This window comes from Pinus tabuliformis, chromosome 5_2 (genome assembly GCF_031772625.1).
Source record: "Pinus tabuliformis cultivar Carrire ecotype Pingquan chromosome 5_2, CPIR1, whole genome shotgun sequence".
Taxonomy (NCBI): Eukaryota; Viridiplantae; Streptophyta; class Pinopsida; order Pinales; family Pinaceae; genus Pinus; species Pinus tabuliformis.
In genome coordinates, this window is record NC_142306.1 from 151,294,013 (window position 1) to 151,306,836 (window position 12,824).

Below are 12,824 nucleotides of genomic sequence, written 5' to 3' on the forward strand. Positions count from 1 at the left end.
TACTCCTCCACAGCCTTGTCCATCTGTTGTTGTTGTGTGGAGGAGCCCTATTTGGAAGCCATTGCCACAATCTTCTTCTTGCCTTGAGGGAAAATGATAAGGAAAATAAATTTCCTGGTCTATGAAATTATCTTACTGCAATTCTTTGCAGTGATCAAAGATATGGCGGTAGGCAGGCTACCTCAAGTGTCTTGTACAACTTATTGCCCAAAGTAATAATCATAGAGCGAGGCCTAGACTTATATACAACATGTCACTTCCACAAGTATGGTTGTCCTAATAATACATCAAAAACTTCAAGAGGGGAAACATCACATAGTACCTCATTTGTGAAGGGCTTCATGCTATATGGAAAGCGACATTGTTGGCTGACACAAAGATCTCATCCTTGGTAAAGTCACCAATGGTGCATGGCTACGGATGTAGTTGGTAGGCCCATGTGCTTCACGATATTTGCAGAAATGAGGTTCTTTCAGCTCCCTTTGTCGACAATGAACTACAGCGAAGAACCCTTCACCCACATCTGTGAGTGGAAGAGGCATTCCCCCTCCTTTGGATCTTTAGTCTCATTATTCTGGATCTTTGCGGTGGCCATGGTGGAACTGGGCTTTGAATCAAAGATCTTATTCCCTTTGTCATTCCCCTTGTCAGGTTCTAACTCTGAGTCGGAACATGCATCTGATTTGGAAGCCTTCATCTCGACCACCAATGACTACTTGACCTGGCACTCACTCTTGTTGTGAGTGGATCTCTTATGTATCTCACACCATTTTCCCATGTCCTTCTTTGTCTTCATGGTGTTGTTCTCTTATTGTGGCTTCGGCGAGTTGCCTTGGGTCACCCCGCCTTGGCTTTTTCCTTTTCTTTGAGATATGGGGGCGTCGTTCCCTTGCTTCATATTTTTAGATCCAAAGTCTTGCTTCTTCTGTTTAAAATTTTGCTCGATCTTGACAGCGTATCAGTACATCGTGCTGAGCGAGGAGATGTCCAGGAACTCCATCTCCTCCTAGATGTACCTGTGTAGGTAGTTGCATTACTTGAGTACCAAATGTTGCTCAGCATACTTTATACCCAAATTCTTTTGAAGGGTATGAAAAACATTGGTAAACTATGGCACATATTGGTCCCTTCCCTGCCGCAGCATAGTCCACTTTATATATTTATCCTCATAGCTCCCGAAAGGGTAGTACTTATCCTTTATGGAATCCCGGAATGAATTCCAAGTTGATGAAGCTGAAAATAGTGAGGGTGCACTTTTTTCCTTCTTCTCACAGTAGGTTTCCCACCAGTCCTTGACATGGGGGGTGACTTTGAGAAGTGAAAAAGTGATCTTTTCCTCGCTGGAAAAATCATGAACAGAAAAATATCTTTCTAGAAGATTTAACCATTTATCTACGATTTCTGCATCTATCTAACCTTAAATTATGGAGATGTCAAAGTTAATTTGTGCCTTTAAGGGTGTGGTGCTTCCAGAGTAGCTGCTGGAAGAAGATGTGTTGCCTTTGGGTAGCCGTTGAATGATCTGGGCAAAGTTGTCTATCATCGCATTCCTTTGTCGCTCAAGGGCTTCTTCGAGCAAGATTTTGAAAGGATCTCCTGTCCTGTCATCATTCTTCTCTTCTGCCATGGGAGGTCGTTGAGATTTGTGAGGCTGCTCTTGCAAAGATTTGACTAGTTCGATCTCTAACTCCTTATATCTCGACCCCGTTGGGGATATGTAAAGAAAAACAGAGAAATAGAAAATCACTATGATACCACTGATCTGAACTTAAACAGGAATGCAAAAAAATATTGATATAACCATAAATACAGATACGCAGAAGAAATAACACTTCATTTCATTAATACCAATTATTAAAATATGCTTACAAACATAATGGAAATAAAACTAGCTTGGGAAATGGCAACTTATCTCTGAGAAGAGATGTGGTAGCTACATGCCTCTAAATTGTGTTACAATGAGGCTCAAAGGCCTATTTATTGTTGAGAAACAATGAAAAACCATAAACATCCACAAACCTAACCCTGGGAGATGAAGTGCCAAAACTATGTGCCCCGTTTGCGTAAAGTGGTACATCAACTTCTCGGGGTCGTAACTTTGGCAAACGATCTCCGTTTAGCTATCATGATACCCCGCTTTGCAACTCTCAAAGAGGAGGCCAAAAAAAAATTAGCATCTTGGTTTGGGAATATTGCGGTCTCTTTTTTCCCTAAAAACGTCTTTTAGTCCCTCAAAACGGCTCTGAAAGTTTAGGTACCGAAAAACTGCCAAAAATAGTAAGTTGTGCTACTATCAAGGATACAGAAAAGAAACAACAGTGGTGGTCCAAGTGGAATAGGAGGGTGGCCACCAATATCCACCTAGATCAACAACATAACTTATTGCATGACGCATGTCCTCAAAGTGTATCACTTGGGCACAATTTCATACCCCCCTCCACCCGCTCATTAAACTTCAAATACTTGAGACATAACTCCTTCAATGTTCATTTGGTCACAAGTTATTTCATTCCCCTGAAGTTGCACAAAAATTAAACTCAATGGAAAATTTAATAAATTTTCGTTTATTCACAAAATAAATAAATAGATCAACTGTAAAGGAGATGTTGTTACAACCCCCCAAAAAATGTCATTTAAGACCTCAAAATGGCCCCAAAAGGTTTCTCACCCCAATTCTCCAAATTGGGTCTTGCCACTAAAACTTCTCTTGTGGGCTAGTTTCTATGATCTTTTCCACCCTCAAAGCATTAAGATGGATGAAAGATAATATAATGATATGATCTATATCATCTTTCCTAGTAATGTTTTGGGTATTGGAAATCACCCAAAAAATCATTTACTCCATTATCTATCTATTTTTTTAAGTTAAAGTTTTATATTACTCAAAAAATCAGAGATACATAATTTTTCTAGATTTCTCCTAGAGGAATTCAATCCTCCTAAAAACAATTCTAATGATGATACCATGACTAGAAATCCCCACATAAACCGAAATACAGATGTTCCAATACACAGTTATTCATCATGGCCAAAACCTAGTCATCTAACCCACAACAAATCTAATAGGTGGAAAATATATCAATAAAAGGTAGGACGAACATAAATGCCATAGCAAGCTCATAAACAAAAAAATGCATACAAATAAACTAAAATCAATAAATATACAGGTAGAAGCTAAGACCATCAGAAAAGATAAAATCCCTAATAATTAGGTCAAAGTCAAACACATAAGCCATCAAACGGCAAATCCAACTAGTTGAATCACAAATAATTATCTGAAGAGGAGATTGGCGCAGGAGCACTCACACTTGAACCCGGTGGATCCAACAAATCCCCACTATCTTATTCACATGCGATATGTCCCTCCACATGCGCCAGGTTGGAATCAATATTTTCTAGGAAAAAAATACTTTATAAGCATCCTTTTAATGTTTTCCAAGGTGGAAAAGACACTATACCACTCCACTTGCTTAACTTTCAAGACTAGACCCAACAAAGTCTTCATTTTCCAATGCAAAGCCACAAAATTTAGATATTGCTTCTTCTTACACCTGGTGTGCCCAGAGTCAAGAGCCCATGATGACATGCCCTCCTTGATTTCATAATCGGAATGGGATTGTCTCTCAACTCCTGCTTGAGTCTCAAGCTTGTGAATTTCCTTCCTTGTATCTGGAAAAACATCCTTGAAGTAGGTGGCATCCAAGTGATAAGCGAAGAGTCTTGCTCCTCTCTACCCCTCCAGAGCACTTCCACCTCCCCCCCATCTACATTGCATTCATTCTCTTGGCAGCATAGATATGGCCTAGTGGGTACACCTGGAGTACCCACTATGTATTCCTCTTCCAGCAAAGAAACAAGAGAAAAAACTAGAAAAAAATTTAACACCCTCATCCCACATCTACCCAAGTAACCGGAAAACCGGGGTAAATATGCAATGGGAGGCCACTATAATGGGATTCAACCTCCTAGGTGACCTTAAGGAAGTGGAATCGATGGAAACACACCACAAAGACCTTCCACATCAGTAATATAACTCCTAGGAGCCAACCCAACCACTCACATAACCATCCCATGAGACCAACTGAATTTTTAGACCCTTAAACCCCCATACACTCCCTTGATATGAGCATGCATGCATCCAGGAGGCTCTGGAATCTCCCAAAGCATGCATATGCATGCGTCCAAGGATTTTTATCCTCAAACTTGTGCCTACATCTCTGGGATTTTAGCCACTTTTTCCAGCCCAACGCCTAGGTCACTACCCATAACTCATTGACACTTTCGAAAATGAATTTACACAACATAACAATGATGCATTTGCACAAACATTGGCAAGGTCTAGACTAGACCCCTACCAGCCATGACAGGCATTTCGTTAAACATATCACAAATATGTAATCTCCAAGCTTAAACAATAGATCTGAGCATAGGGGTCTCATACTTATTTGAGAATCGCTAAGAAGCATTTTTCCCTTATATCATTAGCTGCATTATCATCTATTAGGTAATAGATACATTATCCATTCATTTACAAATCAAAACATGAGGAGAGCCATACATCATCACTATCATAATACATATTGATAATCAACATAATAGCAACATAAATACCACAGATACATCATTCATAGAATCCACATATAAACCAGTGCATTTACACATAAGATACTAAGGAAAAAACCTCTTATTAATGAATGCAAAAGTCAGCTCAGGATAGGACTACCACATTCCACCCAACCATAGAATGTTGATCCAATTCTCTCTTCAGCCATTCACCCTCGTGCCATATTCCAAGCATGAATGTGGGACTCAAACCAAAAGAACCAACCAGGGCATCCTGAGGCTAAACCACCTCACCCTAATCAATAGAAACCAGGCTTTACTGCAATCCATCTCAGATCACTAGGCCAAATAATAAACATGTAATAACATGATTTACCATTATCTCCACCATATCACTAGGCTAAAACTAGCATGGATGCCACTGGATTTCTCCACCTACACCATGAGGAATTTTCATGTCTCCTAGTCTCTCAGGCTTTACTGCAATCCACACCAGATCACTTGGCCCTAAACTGAGACCCACTTTCTAGGCTTTACTGCAATCCACACCAGATCACTTGGCCCTAAACTGAGACCCACTTTCTAGGCTTTACCACATATCCCCTCCTGGGATTACTAGGCTTGATGGAGAGAACCCACCTCTAGGATATTGTATATCTTGACATTCACCGGTCGAGGATTCCTAGTCCCATTGAGGAAACAAAAAAATTGGCTTTATTGCAACCCATAGTATGATTCATGGGTTACTATGCCATGTGTTCTACTATTGAGAGATCCACCCACTCAACTTCAAATCCATCTGGCAATCCAACTCAACCAAAACATGAGAACCCTGTCACACCATGGCTATCTAGAAATGCAAAGGCTAGGCTGAAAACACTATCACACCTAGAAAAACCCATGCCATAACAACAAAGAACCACATGCAATACCATGCATGCCAAATCTATCAAGGAAAACACACATGCAAATAATCTCATTGTCGATGCCTGATCCTGCTCTTCCTTTCTTTCTTATTCCTTCCTCTTGCCTCCTTTTCCTTTCTTGATCCAATGCCAAAGTGCTCCAAGAAAACTCTAAGTGTCTAAGAGTGAGAGAGAGAGAGAATAATGAGAGAGCTCCAAAACTGAACTGACAAGAGATTTGAGCAAAAGCTTGCCAACTAATCCTTAGAAGCCTTTTTTTCAATTAGGCATCTATATTCTTCATTTTCCATCATTTTCCTTCATTTTCCTCTTCACATGCAACCTATGACCTTTCACCTTCCTTTTCTCTCAATTTCCATTATTTTCATAAATAAATGTGCCAAAAATGCCATTTTTCCTTTCCAAATCCTTTTCCATTTTCCTTTAGCCATAATAAGCAAAATGAACACCCACTAGGATGTTTTTCCCACCATTCATCTTGGAATATGTGTCCCATGACCGTGGTATTATATATTTTTACATGGATTTTTAACCAGGGTTGTTATAGAACCCTCCCCCTTGGGGGAACACCATCCTTGGTGTTCAATGACACCTATAACCAACAAGACTGTTGAAAACAAAACATACTTCCCATGGAGCTTTATATCATAGCTCGTTGCAATATTTATAATGATCATTTCTAAAGATATGACAATCATACTATTTATTGGATCTTTATAACACAACTCATTATGGTATTTACAATAATAACCACATATACTTATACACATTAGCTTCAACGAGAAAATAACCATATTGTCTATGGAGCTTTATAAATTCAACTCGATATAGTATTTACAATAATACACACATATACACATATGCACATTTTCTCAACCAGCAAATAAAATAATGCAATGCTGGTATCCACAACAAGGGAATCCAAAGGCTCACACCTCCACCCTCAAAGTAATACCAGGATTCACCTCCTTCCCAGAAATTTCAGAATCCACTACTAGGTCAAATTTGCATCCGATATCTAGTTCTATAATCCTGTGCCACTTGTCCTCTCAGTGAACAGTTACCGTATCAATGTTCCATGGCACACTCCCAATGTGCATTTGATTCCATCTTGCAATGATAATGACCAAAACAAATATATCCCTGACCTTCCCTTCTCTACTACACAGTCCCTTAGAAAATCTCATCACCCCTTTCATGCAGTCATTGACCTTCCAAGTTCCCCTGCATACCCTATCCCGGGTGATCCATCCCTTGGAAAGGATTCCTCGCATCGGAAGGTCAAACAACCAAGGAATATACCTACCTCAAAACCATCATACTAGGCATAGCATGATCATGGAAATCAATGAAACTATTGGGCACCAATGTCCCACAATATCCCTGTTCTTGAAGTGCTTAACCAACGCACTGCTACCTATTCCAATTTATTTCACAGTCGCTCCTAATTCTTGTAGCCAATTTCAACCACCCAACCTGAACATTTCCCATGCTTTCCTATACCAAGCACATAACTACCATTAGATTTAAAATAAATTGAAATAAATTCACATGATACCTCATTGGTTGCTTATCATTAAGGTACACTTGAAATCATGTTTACTTCTTGCCACAACAAGTCAAACTATCATCTTTGATCAAATCATTATGTATAAACATATCACATCAGGTTATCTCAAAACACAACCATTATAAATAAAAAATAATGAATCACATGCAATCATCATAAACCAAAATCATAGATCACATATAACCATCATAAATTAGAATCATAGATCACATGCATAATAAAACTAAACTAAAATATTTATACTTATCCTTTAGTCAATCCTTAGATTCTACCTTTGTCTGTATTATGTATGCACACTGGATCAGTTGCCACACCGGACAAACACCTAGTTCCTTCTCTTCAACTATGTACACACATACATCGTGTACATCCCACACATACCACCACACACGGCATACAACACCATGCAATACATGTACCTACACCTGACATACAAATCATACACCTACACCTAGTGTAAAATACAATACACATAGTACAAAACAATCAATACACATGTCACAATGCCACGACTACCCAGTGCACATAAATAGTATCGCATGTCTGCAACACAACCTATATGACATGTGCACAATACCATATGTACACTCGTGTGCACAATGTGTGCACAACATCACATGTACACGACACCACATGCACAACGTATGCACAACATCATATGTACACGACACCACCTTCACAACATGTACACAATGCCACATGTACAGCGTACCACCTGTACAACGTGTACACAACACCACATGTACACAACACTGTGTGCACACAACACCATATGTACAGTCATGCACACAACACCATATGTACAACATGCACACAACACCATATGTACATAGAACTGCATATACAACATGTACATAGCACCCTATGTACACAAAACTGCACATCCAACATGCGCACAACACCATATGCACACAACACTGCATATCCATCATGCACTCAGTGTACACAACACTGCATACCCGACATGTGCATAGCACCATCTATATCCAACACTACATATGCAATGTACACACAACACCATACATACAACAGGCATACAACATCATATATACACAATACTACATATATTACATGTACACATCACCATAGGTACAATCACTGAATATACAAAATGCACAACATATACACAACAGTAGTACTGCACATCCAAAACCACACTGACTCTACTAGACAACCTTGCTTCTAGTATCTCTCCGTCATCCATGCTTATCCTAGCATGTCGTGGATCTCACTGCTTTCATTCAGCTGATGTATCCCTCAAAGTTACCTATCATAACATAAACATAGGCATAATACAAGCATACAATATCAATTCATATCCATATGATACTGGCCTCATATATTTTTCATGACTACTTTCCCCACTTGATTCCCCATAAGACTAGGAACCTCGTCATGCCACTCGCCTACATAAGAAATAATTCCTCCATAAGAATGATCCCTGACAGCCCTATTAGATAGCGAAATAGATACACAAATACATGGATACATATACATAAACATTAACATAAAACAATCATGAGCTTATGAAAAGTCTTTCGGTAGAAATCACATAACATAATTTTTTGGCTAACGTGTTTCAACAATGACATATATACACACATACATACATATATAAACATCAGCATAATAATGATCATAACATAATTACCAGATAGAATAAGGTCAAGGTTAAGAGAACTCCCTTTATCTGTGCACACCATGCACAACATTGAGAACAATCGTTCCCAACTTAGCCAAGGCTACTAACACATTAGATCCATTTACTTCACCTTCCATGTTACCTTTCTCATGATTGTACTGCTATTGTCCATTTACACCAATGGATCGAACCAATCCAACCGATTTTCATATTCTTACCTTTAAATTCCCTTACTCATGCACCAAGCTTCATTCAGGTCTAACATTTCCTGCTAGGTTTCATTCAGCTCTCCCTGAGCTCCATTAACTTTCCTCTTTCCCAACCAATTATCAAGACCCTCAAAACATAAAAGGAAAGAACAAACACAAACATGAAGAAAACCATGAAAACCAATAACAATACGACACCACAACCAAAGTGGTGTGGCCATACACTAGACATAAGCAAAGCTACAAATCAAGCACAAACAAAGCACAAAGAACCGAAATCACAAGGTTCTCAATAGACACCATGACTTAATCCCCATGGTACCTAGTGCTTTTAAAGAAAATCTCAACCTAAACCTTCTTCATAATTTCATGGCAGTCTCTTTGCCATGCGATCCCCTACATCATATTTCCATAAACTCATAATTGACAGTGCATATATAAACATAAAAATACACCAGTTACCTTACCTTGTTGCGCCAAGCACGTTGCTTGCAACTGAACACATCCACGTCATCTCTCAAGTGACTCCAATCCTTTGACAAATCTTTCCATAACTAGAAACAATTGTTATATCTGTCAAATACATATTTATGAATATAACACATATCTTCATAATGTCAAACAAATTCAAGGTTAAGAAGACTTCTTGTATGCAAAGCACTCATTCATTTGGAATTGTGGTTTCCAAACATAGCCAAAGGAATTTTCACCCAATTCCTTTCTTTTACCTTTTCCTTGTTGCAATTGAGTCTTACTATGCATTGTCACATCACCCAACTTTTAGTTATATAAACACATCAACTATTACCTTATCAAGAAAATACCAAGAACGTTTCCCTGCAACTTCTCACACATGTCAGTCTCGCGTTCCAAAGTTCAAGACATCATGTATATTAATTCAAAATCAAAATTTACCAATTCTAACAACCATGTCATACTTCAACAATCAACTCACATTCATCAATCATAATGCATAATGCTACAACTATCACCTACTTACACTCAAGTACATATCAGTTGTCTCAATCACATATGTATTAGTACAATCATCTTAAAACAATATCATTTCAGCAAGAAATATTATAGACACACACTCATATCATTCAAGTAATCAAACATTCAGACAACAGATAGACGACCTAATAGACGCCAAACACTCAAACACCAAATAAACGACATAGTCAATAATTCAAACATCAAATAGACAACATAAGAAAACTCATACCTTAATGTATCTAAGGGGAGGCTATCCTGTATGCACAATCAATCTAGATTAGCACAATATAAATTCACAATATATCAACTCAAACATAAATAAGGTCATGATATCCATAACAGTAACTAACTACCATGTTCACATCATAAGCTCATAAACATGTGTCGTTCATGCATAACAATCACATATGTAAGATCAGTCTAGATTAGTACAACACAATGTCACAAATAAGTTGACTCATACCTGAATTTCATAACCCTAACCATCTACATAGGCCAATCCAATTTAACATGATACATAAGATATTAATAATATGACCCTAATCATCAAGTTAACTAACATATAACAACAATAAGTTAACATATAACATGTTCATCAACAACATATAACATAATCATCAAGCTAACTACAAGTTAACATATAACATATTCATCAACGACATATAACATAATCATCAAGTTAACTAACATAAAACAACAACAACAATGCATACAACCACATGTTACTATCATTCATGACTATCTGACACATGTGCATATGACTACACTAATCAACTAGCATTTATCATACATGTAACCATAATAATAATAGAATGACAAGCATATCAATAACCCTAATGCTTATAACAAACATTAACCAACATACTTGCATTCCTACCATACAAACTCGTATGATGATCTTCTCTTACCCCGAAGTCCATTCTTGCAACTTCACTTTAATGGTCCGCATCTCTTGCTCTATCTCAGCCAACACATCAGCATCATAACAACCAATGTCATCATGATGACCTAAAATGCATACAATGACCTGACAATTCATGTTTGACCTACTATATATGCATAACTATAACCATGAAAATGCATGCATAACAACGTATAGACATTGACATGCATAACAAATGCATATACAACCAACCTACATTAATGAAAAACGCATCCCAACAACAACATCAACAACCTTCACATGGTGACATCACTACAACCATGATCAACAACATGAAAATGAAATAATCACATGGACTACAAGCATAAGGAACACATATGCAACCAACATGAATGCATGACCAACACATCGTCCATCTAGTCTGAGGGGTGAACCATGCTCTGATACCACTTTGTAACACCCTCATCCCACATCTACCCAAGTAATCGTCCAACCAGGGTAATATGCAACGAGAGGCTATCATAATGGGATTCAACCTCCTAGGTGACCTTAAGGAAGTGGAATTGATGGAAACACACCACAAATACCTTCCACATCAGTAATAGAACTCTCAAGAGCCAACCCAACCACTCAGGGAACAAGCCCTTGAGACCAACTAAAGTTTTAGACCATTAAACCCTCAGGCGCTCCCTTGATATGGGCATGCATGCGTTCAGGAGGCTCTGGAATCTCCCAAAGAATGGGTATGCATGTTTCCAAGGAGTTTTCTCCTCAGACCAGTGCCTGCATCTCCGGGATTTGAGCCACTTTTTCAGGCCCAAAGACGAGGTCATTGCCCAGAACTTATTGACACTTTCATAAATGAATTTACACAACATAACAATGATGCATTTGCAAAAAAATTGGCAAGGTCTAGACTGGACCCCTACTAGCCATGACAACATTTCATCAAGCATATCACAAATATGTAATCTACAAGTTTAAACAACATATATGAACATAGGGGTCTCATACTTATCTAAGAATCGCTAAGAAGCATTGTTCCCTTATATCATTAGTTGCATTTTCATCTTTTAGTTTGTAGATACATTATCCATTCATTTACAAATCAAAACATGAGGAGAGTGATACATCATCATTGTCATAATACATATTCATAACCAGCATAATAACAACAAAAATACCATGGATACATTATTCATAGAATCCACATATAAACCAATATATTTACACATAAGATACCAAGGAAAGAACCTCTTATTAATGAATGCAAAAGCCAATCGGGATGGGACTACCACGTTCCACTCGAATATAGAATGGTTGGGCCAATTCTTTCTTCAGTCATTCACCCCCATGCCATACTCCAAGCTTGAATGTGGGACTCAAACCAAAAGAACCAACCAGGGCATCCCAAGGCTAAACCACCTAACCCTCATCAATACAAACCAAGTTTTATCGCAATCCATCCTGAATCACTAGGCCAAACAATAAACATGTAATAATAGGCTTTACCATGATCTCCACTAGATCACTAGACCAAAACAAGCATGCATGCCACCATATTTTTGCACCTACACTGTGAGGAATTTTCCTGTCTCCTAGTCTCTTAGCCTTTACCGCAATCCACACCGAATCATTAGGCCCTAAACCGAGACCCACTCTCCATGATTTACCACATATCCCCTCCTGAGATTACTAGGCCTAATGGATAGCACCCACCTCTAGGATTTATTGTATATCCTGCCATTCACCGGTCAAGGATTCCTAGGCCCACCAAGGCAACACAAAATCCGGCTTTACCACAACCCACAATCTAGTTCAGGGGTTACTAGGCCATGTGTTCTATTATTCAGGGATCCACCTCACTCAGCTTTGAATGCATCTGGAAATCCAACTCAACCAAAACATGAGAACCCCATCACACCATGGCTATCCAAAAATGGAAAGGCTAGACTGAAAACGCTATCACACTTGGCAAATCCCATGCAATAACATGAGAGAACCACATGTATTACCATGCATACCAAATCTAGCA